The sequence below is a fragment of the Dendrobates tinctorius genome, unplaced genomic scaffold (genome assembly GCF_039654945.1).
Source record: "Dendrobates tinctorius isolate UK_male_01 unplaced genomic scaffold, ASM3965494v1 ptg000320l, whole genome shotgun sequence".
Taxonomy (NCBI): Eukaryota; Metazoa; Chordata; class Amphibia; order Anura; family Dendrobatidae; genus Dendrobates; species Dendrobates tinctorius.
In genome coordinates, this window is record NW_027361987.1 from 342,099 (window position 1) to 348,098 (window position 6,000).

A 6,000-nucleotide genomic window follows, 5' to 3' on the forward strand; every position below is an offset into this window, starting at 1 on the left:
CTGCTTTGCAAAGTGGAAGATCTGGTTCAGTCGCATTACCTCCCTAACTGGAGGTTCAAATTTTTGAACAAATTCCTGTCTGTCAAGTAAGATATTAAATGGGGAACACAAATGTTTAAGTATATGAATACCTTTCAGCTTCCACCAAGAAAACATTTGTGTCTCAAGGCCTGGCGGGAACATGGGGTTTTGTAATATAGCTGTCAGGGGAGAAGGGCTTGATTGTAAGTTATATTTAAACTTTCCTCCAAAGAAGCAACGAGTGGACTGTAAAAGGAGCCACATTCATTAACCCCCGTGGAAGTCGGTCTGTGGTCCACATTAGGCCTGATAAAGAGAATGGTTTGGAGAGAAATGATTCCAGAATAACCCATCTCGGACTATTGGGATATGAACACGCACTTATTAATGGAGCAATCTGTGCCGACTTGTAATAAAGTGTAAAATTAGGGAGGGATAAACCCCCTTCTTTTCTGTGACGGAACATAAGTTTTTGCACAATTCTGGGTTGTTTTCCTAGCCAAAGAAACTTAGACATCACAGAGTGTAAATGAGTGAACGTTCTGGCTGGTACCATAATTGGGAGGGACCTAAATAGATATAAGAAGCGAGGCAGTGACACCATTTTTAGTGCATGTGTTCTGCCGAGCCAGGATAACTTTGAGGAAGCCCATCTATCCAGGTCCCTCTGGAAGTTTTGGATCAGTGGAGAGTAATTCCACCTAAACAGAGGTGACCTCTTGGCTGTTAAGTTGATACCCAGATATGTTAGATAATGTTCTTTGTGTATAAACCCAAAATGGGAGGCTATATTAGTTTGCTCTTAGGAAAATTTACAAATAATGCTTCGGATTTATCAATGTTAATCTTTAACCCTGAGATCTTCTCAAATTCGTGAAGGAGGGAAAACAAGTGAGGGAGTGTAGTGTGGGGACGTATTAATGTTAGCAGGAGATCATCCGCAAAGAGGCTGACTTTATATTGGTCTCCCATATTCTCAGGGCCCAGGATATTCTGATCTCTCCTTATTGCTTCCACAATGGGTTCCATTACAAGTGCAAAAAGATCCGGAGATAGAGGACAGCCCTGCCTGGTACCCTCTGAATATTAATTGGAGGGTGATGTGGTGACGGGAGTTTTACATAAGCGATAGGGCTATCATATAACAATTGGAGGCACTTTATAAGTTTAGGGGAGAATCCGACTTCCGATAGAACCGTAAAGAGATATGTCCAGGACACCGAATCGAAAGCCCTCTCAGTATCTAATGCAAGCAGGAGAAGTCGCTTTCGCTGTAGGTTAGTTGTATGAATAATATTTAACGCTCTCCTAATATTATCTGGGGCCTGTCGCGCTGGTATAAAACCAACCTGATCCCGATGGATGAGGTGAGGGAGGATTTTATTGGTCCTGTTAGTCACAATGGATGTAAAGATTTTGAAGTCAATGTATAAGAGGGATATAGGTCTATAATTTGTGGTGAGATGATCTCTCTTAGGATTAGGGATTACGGTTACATGCGCCACGTAGAACTCAGGGGGCAGCTGTGAGCCATTTAGTAGTGAATTACAGAGGTTTTTATATGTGGTGTCAGCACATCGCTGCATTTTTTATCATATATTGCTGTAAGACCATCCGGCCCCGGGGCCTTTCCTCTTTTTAGTTTTTGATTGATGAAACTATTTCCTCCTCAGAGATGTGAAAATGGAGTTGTTGTGCCGCGGACTCAGTCAGGTTAGGTAGATGTAGTGTGTGAAGGAATGACTCCAGTAGTGAGGGGGGTGATTGTGGGGCGAATACAAACTCTGGGGTATTCATTATAAGTGCTATACATGACATCGGGGTGGGCTGAGAGCTGACCCTTAGGGTCTTTTATAGAGGAGATTATATGCAGTGACTCTCTCATTCTGAGCTTACGAGCGGCATCTTATTAGGCTTATTGGCATGGTGATAAAACGCGGCTTTACTCCAAGTTAGCGCCTCTCCGTTCTGGTGGTGAGAATGGCGTCTAATTGTCATTTCATATCTTGTATTTGTGTAGATAAGTATAGGGGTGAAGAGCGCTGATTGGCCAATTCTCACTCCTGCAGTTTCTCCTCCAGTCTGGGCTGTAATTCAGACCTTTCTTCTTCCTGTCGGCCGATAACTTATCACAGAACCGGGAATAGATTTTCTGTGCGCGAGTCACATTGCTCCAAGTGAGGCCTCCTCCGCTGTGTGAGTTTAGGGGAAATTTGTTATATCTTCTCTTATAGCGGTTACATTAGAGATTTGGGCATTTTAGCTCCTGGTGTGGAGTCGATAGCACAATCATATGCCGCCATATAGTAGACGGCCGGTAACCGGTGAGAATTCCCTCCTGTGTGGGGTCTATTTCCCTCCAGAGAAATCACACGTTACATTCCACACATAACACTGTGTAGAGAAGGCGGCGCGGGGTAATTGTGCCAGTAGTGAGGGGCGAATAATGGCGGGAATGTCACTGAGGAGAAGGCTCCATGGAGGTCTGCACTCCGGAGATCATGTGACCCCTGACTCCTCCCCTCCTGTGACCTCATCACAGGTCCTGTGCACAGAGCAGCCATATATGTGGAGTGCGGCTCTGCAGGTTAGTGATGGGCAGTCCGGCTCTTCTGGCTCCTTTCCCCACTTTTCTCCCTCCTGTCCCTTCCCTATAAAGCCTGGGCCTCATTATACAGCTGTACAGGGGTCTAGTGAAGGCTTTTTAGCCCTTTCCTCAGACTGTAGCTCCTGGGCACAGGCCCTCACTCCTGTCCCTTCACTATAAAGCCTGGCCTCATTATACAGCTGTACAGGGGTCTAGTGAAGGCTTTTTAGCCCTTTCCTCAGACTGTAGCTCCTGGGATCAGGCCCTCACTCCTGTCCCTTCACTATAAAGCCTGGGCCTCATTATACAGCTGTACAGGGGTCTAGTGAAGGCTTTTTAGCCCTTTCCTCAGACTGTAGCTCCTGGGCACAGGCCCTCACTCCTGTCCCTTCACTATAAAGCCTGGGCCTCATTATACAGCTGTACAGGGGTCTAGTGAAGGCATTTTAGCCCTTTCCTCAGTCTGTAGCTCCTGGGCACAGGCCCTCACTCCTGTCCCTTCACTATAAAGCCTGGGACTCATTATACAGCTGTACAGGGGTCTAGTGAAGGCTTTTTAGCCCTTTCCTCAGACTGTAGCTCCTGGGCACAGGCCCTCACTCCTGTCTCTTCACTATAAAGCCTGGGCCTCATTATACAGCTGTACAGGGGTCTAGTGAAGGCTTTTTAGCCCTTTCCTCAGACTGTAGCTCCTGGGCACAGGCCCTCACTCTTGTCCCTTCACTATAAAGCTTGGCCCTCATTATACAGCTGCACAGGGGTCTAGTGAAGGCTTTTTAGCCCTTTCCTCAGACTGTAGCTCCTGGGCACAGGCCCTCTCTCTTGTCCCTTCACTATAAAGCTTGGCCCTCATTATACAGCTGTACAGGGGTCTAGTGAAGGCTTTTTAGCCCTTTCCTCAGACTGTAGCTCCTGGGCACAGGCCCTCACTCTTGTCCCTTCACTATAAAGCTTGGCCCTCATTATACAGCTGCACAGGGGTCTAGTGAAGGCTTTTTAGCCCTTTCCTCAGACTGTAGCTCCTGGGAACAGGCCCTCACTCCTGTCCCTTCACTATAAAGCCTGGGCCTCATTATACAGCTGTACAGGGGTCTAGTGAAGGCTTTTTAGCCCTTTCCTCAGACTGTAGCTCCTGGGAACAGGCCCTCACTCCTGTCCCTTCACTATAAAGCCTGGGCCTCATTATACAGCTGTACAGGGGTCTAGTGAAGGCTTTTTAGCCCTTTCCTCAGACTGTAGCTCCTGGGCACAGGCCCTCACTCCTGTCCCTTCACTATAAAGCCTGGGCCTCATTATACAGCTGTACAGGGGTCTAGTGAAGGCATTTTAGCCCTTTCCTCAGTCTGTAGCTCCTGGGCACAGGCCCTCACTCCTGTCCCTTCACTATAAAGCCTGGGACTCATTATACAGCTGTACAGGGGTCTAGTGAAGGCTTTTTAGCCCTTTCCTCAGACTGTAGCTCCTGGGCACAGGCCCTCACTCCTGTCTCTTCACTATAAAGCCTGGGCCTCATTATACAGCTGTACAGGGGTCTAGTGAAGGCTTTTTAGCCCTTTCCTCAGACTGTAGCTCCTGGGCACAGGCCCTCACTCCTGTCCCTTCACTATAAAGCCTGGCCTCATTATACAGCTGTACAGGGGTCTAGTGAAGGCTTTTTAGCCCTTTCCTCAGACTGTAGCTCCTGGGATCAGGCCCTCACTCTTGTCCCTTCACTATAAAGCTTGGCCCTCATTATACAGCTGTACAGGGGTCTAGTGAAGGCTTTTTAGCCCTTTCCTCAGACTGTAGCTCCTGGGCACAGGCCCTCACTCCTGTCCCTTCACTATAAAGCCTGGGACTCATTATACAGCTGTACAGGGGTCTAGTGAAGGCTTTTTAGCCCTTTCCTCAGACTGTAGCTCCTGGGCACAGGCCCTCACTCCTGTCTCTTCACTATAAAGCCTGGGCCTCATTATACAGCTGTACAGGGGTCTAGTGAAGGCTTTTTAGCCCTTTCCTCAGACTGTAGCTCCTGGGCACAGGCCCTCACTCCTGTCCCTTCACTATAAAGCCTGGCCTCATTATACAGCTGTACAGGGGTCTAGTGAAGGCTTTTTAGCCCTTTCCTCAGACTGTAGCTCCTGGGATCAGGCCCTCACTCTTGTCCCTTCACTATAAAGCTTGGCCCTCATTATACAGCTGCACAGGGGTCTAGTGAAGGCTTTTTAGCCCTTTCCTCAGACTGTAGCTCCTGGGAACAGGCCCTCACTCCTGTCCCTTCACTATAAAGCCTGGACCTCATTATACAGCTGTACAGGGGTCTAGTGAAGGCTTTTTAGCCCTTTCCTCAGACTGTAGCTCCTGGTCACCATGTGATCTCACCATAACCCTAACAAGCTAATTAAGATGTAAAATCTTGATCAAAATTATCTCAGTACACAAATCTCCCAGGGTGCCCAAAGTTTTGCATCGCCCCTTTTTCCTTTTTGCAATTATGAAATTGTAAAATAGTCTATATATAAATATTTTATTATTTTTGCCTAAAATACAAAGGCCATGTGTCATCTTAGAGGTTCGGCCTTTTAGAGATCATTTCATCTTCATCTTACTACTGCTCACAATAACGGTCATTTTGACCCGGGGCGCCCACACTTTTACATGCCGCTGTCAATGCTTCATCCCACTGGTGCTCAATATTTAATAGGGTCTCGCTATTAAACTTAATGAAAAGTTCGGTGAATTTCTTTGAGCTGTTATTACTAGAGATGAGCGAATATCGTCGGAGAAGTTGTTATTGGCTAATATCACTTACCGAATAGCTGCATCGGGACCCCGGATCCCTGGAGCGCTCCCGATAATCAGCTGCGTGTGTCGCCCTCCATGCAGGTGCTGTGACTATCACACAGCGCGACACATGCAGCTGATTATCGGGAGCTCTCCAGCACACTGAGTCCTGCACACACTGAGGCCCCTGATCATGTGACCCCTGACTCCTTCCCTCCTGTGACCTCATCACAGGTCCTGTGTGCACAGAGCAGTCATATATGTGGGGGACACTCCTGGATCTTCTGCTTTCTGGGCCGGTTCCTCCTGTGAGTCCTATTAACCCTTTTGCACCCTGTATTCTCCTTTCTGACAGGACAATATCTGAATTCGGACAGTGTGACAGGAATATACAGTAAGCAATGTGGAAGGAAAAAATGACAATTTTACTTTATTTCCTCACAAAAATGTGGCTTTAGCCCCAAAATTGGCAGCGTAACAAATCCTTATTTCCCCCACTGTAGTTTGTAGACTCCATATACAGATCCCTTAAGTGTGAAAAGAGCTGAATTCCCCACTTAAGTTATTGCATTTTGGAAATTGCCCCCACTGGGAATTTATCTCCAGGTAAAGGCACAATTGTGTCTCCA